This window comes from Cololabis saira, chromosome 22 (assembly GCF_033807715.1).
Source record: "Cololabis saira isolate AMF1-May2022 chromosome 22, fColSai1.1, whole genome shotgun sequence".
Lineage (NCBI taxonomy): Eukaryota > Metazoa > Chordata > Actinopteri > Beloniformes > Belonidae > Cololabis > Cololabis saira.
This window is the reverse complement of record NC_084608.1, coordinates 22,354,278-22,372,172: the sequence shown is the minus strand read 5'-3', so window position 1 is coordinate 22,372,172 and position 17,895 is coordinate 22,354,278. Positions and strand designations below refer to the sequence as shown.

The 17,895-nt window shown below is 39.6% G+C and overlaps 1 protein-coding gene across 1 annotated transcript in view; it reads left to right on the top strand.

Annotated features, from left to right (window-relative positions):
- The first annotated feature begins 3,466 nt into the window (after nt 1–3,466).
- The window catches only part of fam49bb (family with sequence similarity 49 member Bb), a 40,065-nt gene continuing 25,636 nt past the window's right edge, over nt 3,467–17,895 (top strand). The window contains exons 1-2 of the mRNA XM_061712999.1: nt 3,467–3,601; nt 16,124–16,215. The gene's annotated coding sequence lies outside the window, so the exon portion shown is untranslated. The remainder of the gene's footprint in view (nt 3,602–16,123; nt 16,216–17,895) is intronic.

Genomic DNA, 17,895 nt, shown 5'->3' with positions numbered 1-17,895 from the left:
GATATGTTGGGTTTGGGGATTTTAACTCTTCACATAAAAGGAGCCCAAATTGTCACTTATAGTGCAAAATAAACCTGAACCTTTATAGAAAAAAGTCGGCTGGGGTGTTATTAGAATCGATCCATCCATTTTCTATATCCACTTTATCCTTCGCAGGGTCATGGGGGTCTGTATGAGCTTATCCCAGCTAATTGCAGGTGAGAGGCAGGGGTAAATCCTGGACAGGTCGCCAGTCCCTCGCAGGGCCACATATATACACAAAGAACCATGCATATTCACGCTCACACCTACGGGCAATTTTGAAATATCAATTAACCTACTACGCATGTTTTTGGACAGTGAGAGGAAGCCGGAGAACCTGGAGGAACCCATGCAAGCACGGGGAGAACATGCAAACACACAAGACCCCCTAAAGGCCTGGGAGTTGAACCGGGAACCTTCTTGCTGTGAGGCAACAGTGCTAACTACCAAGCCACCATGCTGCCGTTATTAAAATCAAATGTTGTTTTAATAAATAGTGTTTAAAGATTTTTCTTGCAGTTTACTTGACAAAATTGCAAACATCATAGGTGCAATCCAGAAAGATCTTTCACTAATATTCACAGAAACGTTGATGAAGAAGTAATCAAAGTGTTACAGATTATTATGTGTCATTTCTAGTTCCTGAATCTTTTTTTTTTTTTTATTAAATCACAGTTCATTCTTCAGTACAGTAAATCATTAAAGTTTCCTGAGACATAACACGCCTGTCTCTGTCTTCTCATATCAGTTTTTTTGTTTTACAAGTCAGTTAGATGAATACTTTAAATAAACAGCTTATTCAAGTCAGTTAGACTTCACAACAAACTGAGAAACAAGTGGCTTCCCAACGAGAGGAAACTTTGATTTCTATAGCTTTCAAATGTGAGCAGCACTGATTATAAATGCGATGTGTGCCGCTACTGTGATTTGTACAATGAAAATCCTTATTTACTGAAACAAGGGAAGTAAAAACAATCCCCACAGTCTCTTAGAGGATTTAAAACAAAAAAAGTAAACAAAATAAATTGTTTGATTGTATCCGGAGCTTTTCTTAGTGCCGGAATACTTGAATCTCTGCTACTGTCGTGTGGAAGGTTGACCCTTCATATTACGTCAATCACCTCCAACTGTTATTTGAATGAAAATAAACCAGTTTATCATTAACATAAAACATTCAAAAGGATTGCTTTGTATTCAAGTGATGCATTGTTTGGCAAGGTAAGGTTTTTATAGCACATATGACATATTTACTGCCTTTCAACTATTAACTATATAAACTATACACATTAGCAGTTATACCAGTCATCTTGGTGTTCATTTTTATTCAGTTCAGTTTCAATTCAAATGTATCCTTGCATATATTTACACTATAGTGAAACTTGTAGTACTGGAAAGGATAAAAAAAAAAAGAGAATAAAAAAAAGATACAAATACAGGACAATAATCCCACTGGGAAAGCAGGGATATATGACTATAAACTGCGTTTGGAGAAGATGGACAAGACAATACAGAATATACAATATTACACAATATGTCTAATAATAGCACAGAGGACACATAGTAGTAAGTATTAAGGCAACAAAAGACATACATCTGTGGGACCATGTAACATAAATAAAAAAGAAGATTAAAGTGCAGTTTGTCAAAACTGTGCAAATAAGCCAAAATACAGTGAATGAATGAATGGACAGCAGAATATGATCTTAAACTGAAAAGAGATGTTGTAGCAACTTTAGTTATAGATGGATACGGCTGTGGGTAGGAAGGATCTGAAGAAACCTCTGACGGAAGAAATTGTTGTTGGATCACTGTCTTGTGAAGACGATGCTCAATGTTATTCATTAAGTTGTTCATTTTTCTTTCCCTCTTTACACAATCATGCCCAGAGGCTCCAGAATAGATGCCAGAGCAGACCTAGTCTTCTTTTTGAGTTTGCTCAGGCCCCTTGTTGGGTAAAAAAACAATTTTTTTTAACCTTTATTCATTATAAATAATGACATTACTTGAAATTGACTGAGTTTTAATAGATAGTTTAACCCGTACATACAAAATAACACACAGAAAATCCTGTTTTAAAAAGATTGTCAGATTGTTTTTTAATAGCTTAAACCCTTTAAAGGGTTTAAGCTATTGAAAAATATAACACTTGTCTTGGGCCCCTGAGCAAGGCCCTAATTGCTCCCCAGGCATCCAGAATAAAGGCAGCCCACTGCTACTAGTCTAACTAGTGATGGGTTAAAAAGCAGAGGACAAATTTCAGTGTGTTTCCATGCATACTGATGAATAAAGTGATGATGATGATGATGATGATTATTATTAATAATAATAATAATAATAATAATAATAATAATAATAATAATAATAATAATAATAATAATAATAATAATAATAATAATAATAATAATAATAATAAAGCCCCACATAAAGTAAGGTATGGTCTTATTCATCCCCGAGGGGAAATTCATTTGTCACAGCAGCACGACACAGAACAGAAATAAACAAAACACACGAATAATAAATACATTACATAAAAAACATAGAAAGAGTGTATTCTGCTTTCTGGATGAAAAAACATTAAAAAAATGCTCAGTCAACAAAAAAGGATCTAAAAACAGTAAAAGTGCAGTGGTTTAAAGTTGTTTTTCTTTGAAGTAATCTTCAATTCAATTAAATTCAATTGAATTCAAATGTATTTGTAATGTCAGGCAACTGTCACTAGATAATAATACATAATAAATAATAGCAGAAAAAAATCGCTTAAAAAAAAAAAAGATTTGAAGTATTAGATTAGATTAGATTAGATTGTCCTTTATTTCTCCCTCAATGGGGAAATTCACTTTGTGCAGCAGCAGTACACTCAACACGCACATGCAGGGAAAGGGTAAAGAAAAGTAAAAAATATATATATACAAATTATAAACAGTATATACATTGGAATGAAAAGTAAAAAGTAGGGCAGTATGGGAAAGAAAGAAAAACAGTGCAAAAAAAGCAGGTAGGATGTTTATGAGGTAGACAGATATTGCACATGTTGTTATTGTATATAGTAAATTAGGAAGTATATTATTGTTTTCGTATCTTTATTTATTATTGAAAGTAAAAATGAATTTGTAATGTTTTTAAATTGCAATTTTGTATATCATTATGAATACATATTTTCATTTATCATATATCAGGTTAAATTCCTGATGGCTGTAAGTTATTATTATTATTTTTAGTTATTTTTTACCCAAGGGCACTAAAGTAGTGTGCATAACCCTTCAAGTGCCATGTACTCAAACTGCACTTAATGTTTAAAAGGTCCCGTTGTGGTAACGGAGACACTTATTTAGTAGTAATCCAATGGGAGGGGCCGTTGGCACAGAGTAGCGGGGTCGTCTGGAGGGGCGGGTCCTGTTCTCGGACCAGTAGGAAAGGTGTGTGGAACCGCCCCTCCGCGCTCTAAGGTAGCACAAACCCAACTCTCCTCCCGACCACAATGACGCTGGATAACTAACCCGGAAACAGCGGCAGCAAATCGCCTTTCTTCCCCGCTGAGTTGAGTCGCCGCTTCCAGCGTGGTTATCCAGCGAGCATCAAGGTAAGAAAAGACTTTAAAAAAAAGATAAATCTAATTAAAAAAAAGACCCATTTCTCTCTCTCGTCTTCCTGGTTTATCAGCGAGCCGCCTTTATTTATGACCCGCCTGTGTCACAGTTTTCTCACACGCAGGGTGAATTAACGACGTCCAGGTGAAAGTACACTCCTGTGTTAAGTTTCTGGGGAATTAAAACAGATGAAAATAACAACAACAGTCACATTAAGGCGTCTCATCCTGTACACGTACAGTGGACTTCCCGTTTTGGGAGCAGGGGTTTGGTTTGTGAGAGGAGCCGCGAGGCTGGTTTTTCCTTTATTTGGCCGGAGGCTTTGAACGCCACACGCCGAACAGCCCATAACGTGTTATTACAGTGAAGCATCAGCTGCAGCATGTACACACTTTTAAACTTAAGTGTATGGCTCTGCTCGAGTCTGCTCGCTTAAAAGCAGCAAGTGATGCACCATTAAAGGAAATGCACACAGTGACAGATGGGGACATGTTTGGAGATTATCACAGTTTATGAAGAAATGTTTTAAAAGTGTGGATTGCACAAGTATTGCTTTTTAATTTTTCTTGAAGCAAGATTACAGTTAACAGTTATGATTTTCTCATTGCAGCTGTTTCAAGATAGTGGCTCCCATTTAGGTCAGAAAAGAGAGGCATATGTTTTGATCAAAAACATGTATGCCGGATTAATAACCCGGTGGCCAAAGTCCCTTATGTGTCCAACAGCCTTCATGGTCCAGTTATTTAATTTAAAGATGGATCGTGGTTGAGCGTGCCACATGTTTGCATCTATTGCTTGCACTCCCACAGAAGCACAACACAAGTACATGTTGTTTCCTTCCTGCAGAGTGTCTGCAATAGACGCTGAAAGTGGAAGTGAAACGTCCAAACAGCTAAATTTGTTAATTTATTGTGAAATTGGAGCATCTACGGTAGATGTGTCTCATAGTCATCACGCTTTCTTCTTGGTTTAAAAAAAGACAGAACACTGAGCAGGATAGAGGCATGTAGAGAGTTACCCCAAGCTGGAACTGAAATTCTTCGGATGTCCTCTCCCTTAACTCTCAGGATTGCTGAAGTCATATTGCATGTCAGCAAGAAATCACAGGCTTATTTAGTAGCTTTGGCATGCTAACTGTTATTTTAAGAGGTTTGTGATTCCTTAAAACAAAGAAGCACCATATATTTGGCTCCAGAAATGGGTGTAGGTAGTGAAGAGAGCTTACTGGGGCAATATTTTCCATCTGACAAAACCTTTTACTGAAAGTTCAATTAAGTTTTTTTTTTTTGTTTGCGTTTACTGCTAACTTTACATTTCTCCATATATATTTAGAGAAAACAAGGAAGTAGGATCTGTTTCTACATATTAGGTATTGTCTTTGCAAACATTTATAAACACATCGTTGTAGCTTAGTCAGTCTGGCAGGGAAATGTGACGGTATCTGACTAGTACCACAGTTGTAAGAGGTGAGACATGGTAAAACTTGTTACGTCATGCATCATACCAGTGTGAACACATCAGACGATGGGTGGAGTGGCTTTTCAAGGAAACTTAGACTCTTTCTTCATTTGATTAGTGCTTTTAGCGTAAATCTTGGAAAAGCGACGAGAGAAGCAAAGTGGAGGCATCCTGGAACAACAAAAAGGGTTCAGGGTGTAATCTTTTACAAAACAGTTTTTTTCTTATTGAGTTTGATTGCCATGAAGTGGTAATATGGTTCACTTGACGCAATGTATTCCCTGTGAAATCCCTGTAGAGTGCAGGCACAGACGTGCAAGTGTGCCTAGGCATGACTCGTTCTTAGAAATTAAACGTTCCCTGGATCCAGTGCAACGACACCATCACAATTAACAAACGCCCTCAAAGCGACAACAGCTTTTATTGTTGCTGCACATAAAATAATAAATACCGACGATGCATAAGCCACTGGAGGAAAACAAAAAAACAAACAAAAAAAGAGAAAGCCATGAAAGTGGTGCACATCTGAACCCATGCAACCCAGAGAAATCCCATGAGGGGAGATTTTCCACATACTTTCTCCAGCAAATGTATTTTCTAGCTGAGACATTTGTTGATTCTGCAGCTCATGTTGCAGGCGAGGCTGAAGCAAGTGTTAATGTTGGTTAATTTTAATTATTAATCATGTTTCCAGCACTCTTTCCCAAAGACCTCTGCATCCGGTGCTTATTCATGTCTCAAACCTGCAAACAGAACAATATTTTTAGAATATGTTATTTATGCATTTTAATAAAATGCTCAAACTCCACTTTTGGGGGAAAAAAGTGCCTCTGAGGATGATTTAGGTGCATACATTCTTGAGTTTACAGGCATGACCTGAAGACACAGTGGTCCGGGTCCCTCGGCACGCCCAGTGTCCCTGACTGCTGCTCTTCATGTTGAGTTACAGCAGTTATTCTCGGTATGAGGTTTTGCTGCAGATGGACGCTCGTGGAATATGTTTCATACGTCATTACCAGCATTAGATCCACACACTCGCTGAACCTTTGTCCAGTGGAATCATAGCTATAATGTGTTGTGTGGTTTTTAAATGTGGCGTTGCAACATTTCAGGCAGCCGCCTTGTGCAGTATCTGTTTACTACATGCTGATTGTTTTCCTAAAGAGACTTAACACACTTCTCAGAACAGAAGTCTCCGTGGACCCTTAATTGAGCCGCGCAGGAGATTATTTTTCAGTTCTTTCAAGCTTTAAGCTTCTTATTCTGCACTGAAGTGAGCTGTTTTGTTTTTGTGATCTATTGTAAGTGGACATAATAACTTAAGAAATTGTGTAACTTTATGCAAACCAAACAATCTCATCAAGCAGCCTCAGGCTTAAAGCGGCAGCTCTGCCGCGCAGCCCGCTACACAGATTATACTGAAAGATGAATAAATGTTTTTTTACGTCTTTTATTCATCTCACTGTCTCCTGCTTTGTTTTTCTAATACTAATGTTTTGATCTGTGGAGAAAAGCGATATATTGATCCATTTCTCTGTTTTAATGCTGTCTGTGCAGTTATTTGGATTAACATCCCTGATCTGTCCTATTCAGCACTCTGCTCTAACACCATGGTCGTGACAAGGGTTAATCCAGCAGAAATAGAAATATTATACAGTATTTACTTTTAGAAATGTTGTGATATGTGCTTTAGGGAGGATTATTTAGCATTATTTAGTCACCAAGTGATATGAAAATGTTGTGTTTCAAGAGTAAACATAGAGGCGAGTTTATGGACGTCTATGCGTTCTGGTAAAGTACTGCTTTTGCCTCTCAAGAGCACCTTATTCTCTCTTAACATTGCTTTTGCGTGTCTGCTCATGTCCATAAGCAGATCAGACGTAAATTGATGACATACTTGAGTCACTCAGTGGGAAAAGCCGACTGCGCCCCTCACTTTGTCGCAGTGTTTCAGCCTTTTTCTGCACATGGTTCAATTATTAGATTGCAGAATTTTTCCAAGACCGCCTCTGGCTGAAATAAAATGTTGAACTTTAATTTCTTTGAACTTGTTTTTCTACTTTTAAACAGTCAGCACTTTCAGCTAACTCCACCTTTTACCATGTTCATTCAGAAAAACATGGATTCGGATGGCCACATAACAGACGTAGTTACTACCAACTTGTGGGATGAGACTTGTCAGAGCTTGCACTTGAGATCAGGATATCCTAACGTTGGTGATGCATTATTAGCTGCTCAAACTCAAGAATCATGAAAGGGAGCTGCTGCTGCTGCCAAGAGTGTATTGAAGACAGGAGTGCTTCTAAATAACATATTTATGCATTCAATTATAAATGAGACGGAAATGAAACTTTAAAGGGTAGCACCACTAACTATTTACAAAATAATAATATTTAGCGTTATAATTGCATTCTTGTGTCAGAACAAAGCCACTCACAGCCTGTGTGATATATAATCCCAGCTCCTCTGATCTATATCATCGCCTTTAATCCTTCAATTGTCACATATTCACACATAATGCAGAACGAAAAGTTGTCCATTGGGACACCAAGATTTTCCTAAACGATTGCCTATTTCACTGTTCGGATATGGAGAGAGTATTTTCAGCCCTTCAGTGTCCTGAGGGGAAGTTTTGATTTATATCGTATCTGATCCTACAATGTTTTTCCTCGGAAAAAACATTGACTGAGATTGATTTTTATCTTCTATACACAGTTCTTTTGATCATATCTGTTAACACACAAATATTCTGTTCACACCTGATCTCCTTTAGTTTGTGTGGACTTTGTTTTCATAAGCTCTTTGTTTGTTTTGGCCAGAATAATCTTAGCAGGGCATTTCATATCATAAAGTGGTATTATAAATTATTATATACGCTGCACATGGCCTGCGATGGACTTGGATCAGCCCTTTTGCCTGCAGACCCCTGTCACCCCGAACAGGAAGAAGCAGGTATACGCAGAAGGTGGTTGTGTTGCACCCAATGCAAAGCGTGTTCTTAGGATTAGTTTTAATTCACTGCTTTGAAGAAGCTTTGCATGTTTCCTGCCGTTCAGTCAATTCTTTCAACTATCATTTCTTTGATAGTTTGTTGATTCACACATGCTTACTCTCTTACTCTTAAATGAGCAGAGAGAGGTGGTCTGAAGCTTTGTGGAGGCCTGAACTGTGGTGGTTTGTGTTTGTAGCCTTTGGCCGCAATAAGCAACACACTTCTAATGTGCAGGCGTCAGTGTGTGTGTGAGTATATGTGTGTGTGTGTGTGTGCCAGTTTGTGTTCTGCAGCGCTTGCTTTCTTGGGTGACTCAAGCATTCCTCTCAACTTCCTCACTTTCGTCCTGTGTGTTGGCTTATCTGAAGCCCTAAAGCACATAATGAGAAGAGAAAGCAGCCTTGTATCTTATTTCTCCTGCAGGCAGGCCTTCTGAAGACCTTCGGTAGACTTCTTTTACTTTTTGCTCCCTGTGTGCAGTCGCGTCTTCTGTGTGGATGCTGAAACAAAGAAGGCTATGCAGACAACCTGCCAACATAAAGCTATAAATATCACGGGCTTCTGAAAAGGAACAGAAAACCACAGCTTTCACATATGCACAGAATCTTCCTTCAGGCTCACACCTGAAAAAAACCTAGAAGATTTCATTGTGATTTTTCTTACAAACACTAACGATTCGGTTCAATTTGATTGCTCTGTTGCATTAGAATAAATGGCAAATATTGAATGTGACGGTTTTATTTTGGCATGTTAAACCAGGCATGGCATCCTCATGTGGCCGCCTACATGTCAGTGGACACAGAACAGGCTTGTTGCTGCAGATGGCAAAGCAGCATGGTATAAATTCAGTTTTTTTTTTCTTTCTTTTTTTCCTCCACGAGACTGTTGCTGTGATGCCCCTGCACCAAACCTTCACCCACGCACGGCGTTAAAACTCTCACACACTTTAAATTTTAGTTGCAGTTTTGCTTCTCTTCTGCCTGTAACTTATTTATTAAGGTCTAGATTTTGTAGGAGTTTGTTTTAACGTCATACTTATTTAATGCATCTTCAGTATCTAAGAAGCACACTTTTCTTAAGCATAATATTGTTGTTATTTCCAGTTTATGGTTTATTCATTTTTATGACAAACTTATCACTTGACCATTACCTGCACAGGTAATGTTGACTTTGGTCCATTCAGGATGATTTGTGATGTTTTTTTCACTTTTTCTTTCTTTCTTTTTCATAAAATTGAAATGGCTGATAATTTAAGGCTATATTGTATTCATCATCATCTTTGCAGGGAAACAATTAGGCAAGTTTAGGTGAACATTATTTTATATCTGCATTATTACCGTATTATTACAGACCTGCACCTGCAAACACAGAAATCGTTTGTGAGGATCACATCAGAACGTGGATTTTAATGGAAAATCCTAAACTGTAGCCAGGTCAGCCATATTCATTCACTTCAGTAAAGTTCTCCATCGCATAATGGATCTGGTACTGTGCCATTTCCACCAGAACAGAACCAACCGCAACAGAGTAGAGTGGGCTTTATGTGATGACTCGTACAGGACCATTTAAGAGCGACTATTTAAAACACCCAAGATGGCTGCAAAATCAATTATGTTTTACTGCAAACAGTCATTTACCAATGTTCTTCCTCAGCTGCATGCATTATGGATGTGTTTTGTTAATACTGGTCTGGTTGTCCCTCTGCCTGAGTTAGAGAAGTAGCTTTTCTATCCAGTGGCATCCAGAAGTAGCTTCTTTTGCATAATTTGGTGCTGCTCCCTGGAAATCCAGGGAAAATCCACTGGAACCAGACTAATTGTATCGAAGAGAAAGAGCTTTGGCATGGCTGGTCGGGCTACAACCCCTGCTCTGGCAAAAGCTTTTACTGAATACAGTGATAAATTATTCACAAAAAAAGTTTGATACGAGGGTTTGGGTGCAAGTCTAAAGGAAGTTACCTGGCATTGTGTGAATGCTCTTTTTAAGTCTAGTGAAGAGGAACTAAGCTTAACAAGTCACTTTTCTGCAATTTCAGCCCAAGCATCTTCAACTTGTGTAAGTGATCTGTGGGCGTTTTTCTTAATGAAATGATTTTCCACAGCAGTTCTTTCGAGCTCTGTGGGTTTCAGCAAGACAAGTCCCTCTTCAGTCCCCAGCTGTCACTACAACCAGGGAACAGAGAGTACATGTTGTCATGGCAACACATGTTTTAATGGAAATTATAGTCGGTGCTGTTGAAACCGATATCACAAGACCTGTTTTTTTTTTCTTTAGGGTACCCATTACATTAATCATTTTGGTCTTAACCTTCTCATACATCTAATACATTTGCATGAACTTTTTCTGCCTGTTCTGGTTCACACCTGATCTCATATACCTGTTTTAATCCTACACGGCTCAAAAAAATTTAAGGAACAGTTTTTTATCAGGGTATGGCATGAATTCAACTGCACTTTTCTAATAAGGTTTGGTCAGGTACGTGGCAGAGGGGGTTGTTAATCAGTTTCAGCTGCATTGGTGTTGATGGAATTAACAACAGGTGCATTAGAGCAGTGTTTCCCAACCCTGGTCCTCGAGCCCCCCCTATCCTGCATGTTTTAGATGTTTCCCTGCACCAACACACCTGATTCTAATTAATGGTCCTAATTAGCTTGTCACCAAGGTCTGCACAAATCTGTTGATGACACAGGTACTTTTATCACGGTGTGCTGAAACAGGGAAACATCTAAAACATGCAGGACAGGGGGGGCTCGAGGACCAGGGTTGGGAAACACTGCATTAGAGGGTCAACAGCGAGATGGCCTCCAAAACAGGACTGTGTTGGCTTTAGCTATAGTCATTATTACGATTGGGAGCATGAGGGGATTTCTTAACCCTCCTAAAGTTGCGCACATTGTCCAACTCCTTCAGGATGGCACATCAATGCGTGCTGTTGCAAGAAGATTTGATGCGTCTCCCAGTACAATCTCCAGAGCATGGAGGAGATTCCAGGAGACAGGCAGTTACTCTAGGAGAGCTGGACAGGGCCGTAGACGGTCCTCATCCCATCAGCAGGACCGATATCTGCTCCTCTGTGCAAGGAGGAACAGGTTGAGCACTGCCCGAGCCCTACAGAATGACCTCCAGCAGGCTACTGGTGTGAATGTCTCTGCCCAAACAGTCAGAAACAGAGTTCACGAGAGTGGCCTCAGGGCACGACGTCCTGTAGTGTGCCCTGTGCTCACTGCTCAGCACCGCAGAGCTCGATTGGCATTTGCCATAGAACACCAGAATTGGCAAGTCCGCCACTGGCGCCCTGTGCTTTTCACAGATGAGAGCAGGTTTACCCTGAGCACCTGTGATAGACGTGAAAGGGTCTGGAGAAGCGAGGGAGAGCGCTATGCTGCCTGCAACATCATTCAGCATGACCGGTTCGGTGGTGGGTCAGTGATGGTCAGCGGAGGCATTTCCATGGAGAGCCGAACAGACCTCTACAGGCTAGAGAACGGCAGTCTGACTGCCAATAGGTATCGGGATGAAATCCTTGCACCCATGGTCAGACCCTACGCTGGTGCAGTAGGTCCTGGTTCCTCCTGATCCACGACAATGCCTGGCCTCATGTGGCAAGATTATGCAGACGGTATCTGGAGGATGAAGGAATTGACACAATTGAATGGCCCTCAAGATCACCTGATCTAAACCCGATAGAACACCTCTGAGACATAATGTTTCGGTCCATCAGACGCCACCAGGTTTCTCCTCAGACTTTACAGGAGCTCACTGATGCCCTTAGACAGATCTGGGAGGACATCCCACAAGACACCATCTGTTGTCTCATTAGGAGCATGCCGCAACGTTGTCAAGCATGCATACAAGCAAGATATTGAAAAGAAAGAGTTGCAGAAATGTAATTTAGGCAAAATGGACGAGCACTCTCTGTAGGCTGAAAACTTTTATTTCCATCAAAAGATGTGGCATCCTTTTGTTCCTGAGACATTAAACTGTCCATATCAGTATAGATATCCAACATTTTTTTCACCATTGAAATCTGTGTTTTCAAAGTGTTCCTTTAATTTTTTGAGCAGTGTGTGTGTGTGTGTGTGTGTGTATATATATATATATATATATATATATATATATATATATATATATATATATATATATATATATATATATATATATATATATATATATATATATATATATATATATATATATATATACATTGTTATATATATGCCATTCTGTGGTGAGTTTATTTCATTGCTTGGGATCATTGATGCGTCACCTGACTTCAATGTTCTGTCAGAGAGCAGCAGTGTTGTCTGTTTGTTTTAAGTCATGTTTCACATTGGCAGATTCTTCTTATGAATGTCAAACAAAATTTATGTTTATGTATGTTTGATTGGCTTTTATCAACAAATCAAAGTAGCTATAAACTCTTCATGATTGCACTCTGGGTGTGTAAACCACTGACTCCAGTTAACTTTCATTGAAGTAATTATTTTAAGGGTTCACTTGTCTGTGTCATTGAGCCAGGACCTGTTCTCTTAAATGGTTCATAGTTGAATATTTAGGATCAGAGATGAGGATCTGCAACTCAAAATTGAGACCATGTTTGGAGAAGGTTGAAATGCCCATGATGGGTTGAGAGTGAGGTTGTACCAGTGGAGGAGTTGAAGTATCTCGGGAGCTTGTTCACGAGTGAGGGAAGAGTGGGGTGCAAAGTCGACAGGCGAAGTGGTGTGACATCTGCAGTAATGTGGACTCAGTTGTGATAAAGAGAGTGTTGAGCCAAAAGACAAGACTTTATCACTCGATCTATGCTCCTTACCCTCACCACCCAGACTGTGGGATGTGGATAAAATGATGAGAATGTGGGCATAAATGAGTGAAATCGGTTTCCTCTGTAGGGTAAATGGACTTATCCGTGGAGATGGGCAGAGAGGTTTTGTCATGCAGGAGAGACTTTGAGCAGAGCCACATCGAGAGGAGCCAGTTGAGGTGGTTAGGAGACCTGGTTTGGATGCCTCCTGGAAACCTCCCTGGGGAAAGTATTTCAGGGAGGCCCAGGCACAGACCCAGGACATGCTGGAGGAAACATATCTCTTGGCTGGTTTGGGAACACTGTGGTGCTCTCTCAGAGGGGCTGGAGGAGGTGGCAACGGAGAGGAAGGTTTCACTTGGGATGGATGGATAAATAGATGGATTCACCTACTTTTGCAGCAAAACTGTGAATGCTTATTTGATGTGTTCAGTAAAGGGATGAGAAATTGTAATTTACCTTATCAGCACCTTGTGTTTGTATATTGTTGTGACTTAAAAGAAGATCGGAGGATCAGATCACACTTGAAATGAATGCTGTATATCACTACTCATCTCTCCCTCTGACTTGGTCTTCATTGAAAATGTTTCTTTCAAGCCTCTATGTAAAAAAAAAAAAAGGAGAACTTCTCATATGACACATGGTTTTGCTCTGAGTTGAGTGAAATACCAAACTTTGAACCCCCCACTGAGCTATCACTTGCGCTGAGTATCGCTGTCCTGTGCTCGTTCTGCAAAGGATTGGATTTAATTGCAGCTTGGAGGGATGACCAAAGCTGAATCACACACACTCACTCTCACAAACACACAGACATGCATATCTGGAAGATTTCATCATGTGGGGCTTCTCCTGCAGCAGCACATGAAGTGAATGACGGCAGTGTTAAAGCCTGTTTAACACGGTCTAAAAACCCGACAAGACTTGCTATCATCTGGCTTTCGAATGCTCAAGGCAGCTGTTAATTGACATTTGGTCCAACTTCAAATGGCTGTCACAGGTTTGCTCTGAAAGTGGCAGCAGCAAGCACTGGACAAAAAGATGCAAGACTGACATCATGCCACGTCCAGCAGTGGGCAAATATTTCATGAACTTGTTTTGGTGGTGTGAATTTTACCAACTATTTAAATGTCATACTTTTGGAGTAAAAAAAAACAACCAAAAAACGATTGAAAATGTTCCATTTAATGGTTTGAAGTAGTGATCTCAGCTGTTTGCATTACTCTAAGTAGCAATTAAACTAAAAATGAAACTTTTTTTTTGCCTTAAATTCTGAATTAAACACAAGATTGACGGCCAAAGACCAGACAAGTGTCCTGCCTGGGAAATAAACTACCATTTATTGCAATTTCTTTTTATCTTCGCAGCACGGTGGCTTAGTGGTTAGCACTGTTGCCTCACAGCAAGAAGGTTCCCGGTTCGACTCCCAGGCCCAGCAGGACCTTTCTGTGTGGAGTTTGCATGTTCTCCCCGTGCTTGCGTGGGTTTCCTCCGGGTACTCCGGTTTCCTCCCATAGTCCAAAAACATGCACGCTAGGTTAATTGATCATTCTAAATTGCCCGTAGGTGTGAGTGTGAGTGTGTCTGGTTGTTTGTGGGGACTGCGGGTGGAAACTAGCAATTCTGCTAAAACCTGGTGTATTTACACTGCTTAATGTAGTGTTCATGAATATGAATTGTCCCGTCTAAATAAACTTTTGAAACTTTGAAACTATTAATATTGCAATAATAATACAATTGTGATATATTGTGAAGCCTTGTTGAAATGTTTGCATTTATAGCAATATACTGATACTAACTAGATTAGTAACAGAGTAACAGAACTTGCCCTGTCTTCTGCAAGGCCGCATCTCTCGACTTGCATGTTGGATGACTCGGACACCTTCAAGTTCAGATCAGTCAAACCTGTCTGTAAATCTTACTCAGAGTTGCTAGCAACCGCTTCCTGTACACAGGTTCTCCAAGTCGCAAGTTGGTCCATCCAGCTGCGTTTCTGTGCATCCTTGTCCACCACAACCTTTCACCTTTTAAGTGAACGCTCTAAAGTGTATCGCTCTGATAATGCTGACAGTACTAAAGTGGTGCTCTGCATACTGTAGACTTAATTCCTATAAGCTTGTGTACTCAAGCACTTTGCTGTATGTTGTGATCCCCAGCTGAAGACATGATGCAGTTGACTCCCATGGTTCCCTGCCACAGATGTCACCTGTGTCCTGCCAGCTATTTTGGATTAGAACAAGCCGTGGTCCGTTTACAGGAAGAAAAGCCTCCATCTGAGGCAGGGATGAGAAGCCATTATGACCTTGTTTTTACTTCAGTGTCAACCTCTTGGTTTCATATTAGTTTCCTGCTCTTTTTTTCACGGTTTCTTATTCGGCAGCCCACTTTCCCTCAGCTCTCTCACCACTCTTGTGCTTTTGAAATTTCAGGGTTTGAAGTCTGGTCACATTCGTGCATTACCGACACCGCTGCTGGTGCCATGCATTTGTATGCAAGTTGGCGAGCGGACAAGTGCGTCACTTGTAACGGTTTCACAGTCTACTGGGCTTGTACTTTCAAGTAGGGCTGCTCGAGTTGTGAAACGAGACTGTGGCTCACAGACACGGTGCTGAGTCTTTAAACTGAGAGCTCAGAGGACTCTCTTGTCGTGGAACGTGGATCTTAAGCACTTTTATCTTTTCGCATTTCTTATTGAGGTAGATTTTTTTTCTCACAAACAGCTGTTGCATGAGTGAATTGTGTTGTAGTGCCTTTGCAAGAGGAAGCGCAGAGTCTTGAAAACCTGAAGTGAATCAGAGGAAGTATTACACAATAGGAAGTGGCGTGTTTTCTTTTTTCTTTTTTTTTTATGAGGCTGCTTATTCAATAATAATTTTGAAAAAACAAAAGAAATCTGCATTTGGCTCATATTTATTGAGGTTGTTTGAGCAATACTGAATAATGATGGTGTTATCGCTTAGTCATAACTGTACGTGTAGCCTCTCTGATAAACTTGAATCCTCCCATTAAATGTTTTCAGTACATTGAGAACAGAGTTTTCAAGGAAACCAAGACAACAAGTTTGTTTTGTAATTGAGTATCAGCATAAATGTTAGAGAGTAGTTGATGATGTTTTACCTGCAGAAATTGTGTGTTTCAGAAATTATCTTGATTTTAGGAGGAAGGATTCATGTTGCAGGGTCTGTTTTACCGTTTTACATGCTCTTGGTTGTTATCTTTTTGTTTGTAGTTAAGTTTGTTTTTTTGTTTTGACCTGTGCTTTAGAGGCTGACCTCTGCTGGAGGACTGTGACCCGGGGCCACCTGCCAGGCCGGGTTTCCCTGCTCCTGACTGCAAGTCGCAGAGCTCCACTGCTGGTAAGTTTTCACACCAGTTTAAACTGCATTTATAGTAGTCTCTTTTTGTTTTTGAAATCATGTAATCAGTCACAGCTTGCCTGCAGTTTAGCATGTACAAGTCATTTGTTTATGTGTCTATTTATATCTATTCAAATGCACAACTTTCACCTGTGCTAGTTTGAATTCACCACAATACCTAAATGTTAGAGAAAGAGTATGGCACTCGTGCAGAATGAATTTGAATGAATGGGAGCTGACTTTCATATTACTTCTCCCTACATGTACTGGTTTCTAGACCAATGTATTTGTGTAAATGGTGGGGAAAATAGATATACAGTAAATGTTGCGTTCAACATGTTATAATAAAAATCAAGTAATTTAATGCATGTTTTCCTTTTGTTTGGCAACTTTTTTTCAATTTATTGCAGAAGTTAGAGTTTGTGTTTTATGTCACACTTTTAAGAAGAACTTATTGATGGGGCCATGTTTAACATTATAGCAATCTCTTTCTGTACTGTTATATTTTCACCTCTTGTTGTTTTAAGAAAGATAGAAGGACATTTAATATTGTTTTGCTGTACAATTTAATATCTGGCTTTCAGTCAAGAGAAGAAGACTCCCACAAGTAACTTCTCATAGGTTAGTTAAATTACAGCTAACCCCATCAACAGTATATCACCTTAACTTTTGTGACTAAATTGTAAATGTGTGCACAGATATGGAAGATGCATTTTTATGCAGGACTGCCTTTGGCACAACTGTGTATAATAATCTTAATGTAGTGTGGGCGTATCTGCTAAAGTGTTTCAGGAAATCAAGTGCATTGTGGGCCATAAAAAGGACTTGAGTAGTGTAGGTGCTCCCAGCTTCCTGTTCCCTCACGGCCAGTGTTTATGCAGCAGAACAGCACAGGGTCACGGCTCACACAACAAGCTGCTAGCTCTGATAAAAGCGACCTTTTTTTCTGAATTTATAGCTGCAAATAACCCACATGCTCCTCATTTTCATCCTGAATACTTTAGGTTTTCATTTTTCGCCTCTCCTTATTGAATAGACTTTTTCCCTCATTTTTTCTCAAGTTGTCATAATTTCTTGACATCTAAATGAAATGTCTGTGACATGCTTTGATCAAAATACCTCAGGGATACAGTACAGTATAGGGGTGGAGTGGAGTGAAGGCATGTGGGTTACTCCACCCCACCTCTTCCACAGGCTGTGGCTTTTATCAGATCAGTGTTACAGTGTTGCAAAACCAGGAAAATGTAAATTTGGACACAATGACTTTCAGTTACCATCCGATCATGTTGCTATTTTAAGTGAAAGCGTACCAACTTAAACTAAAATACACAGGTCAAACTCACTCTACCACACACTAAGCTGATTTAATGTTTATATGTCCATTTTTCTGACATAGACAGTTGGTGTTGAGCTTGTTGTAACTGAACTGCAGACACGGTAGCTAGAAAAAGTATGTGAACCCCTAGGAATGTAGTTTTCTTCATTAATTTACCATGAAATGTGATCTGAATGTAATCTAAAGCTCAATAATAAACGCATTGTGCATAAACTGATTACAAATAGTTAACATTTTTGGTATCTTTACTGAACATACCTATTAAAAGGGCAATGTTGTGGAGGAATAAGTAAGTGAACCCAGATATGTATTTCTTAAATGAAAGCATGAAATAGCTACTTTGA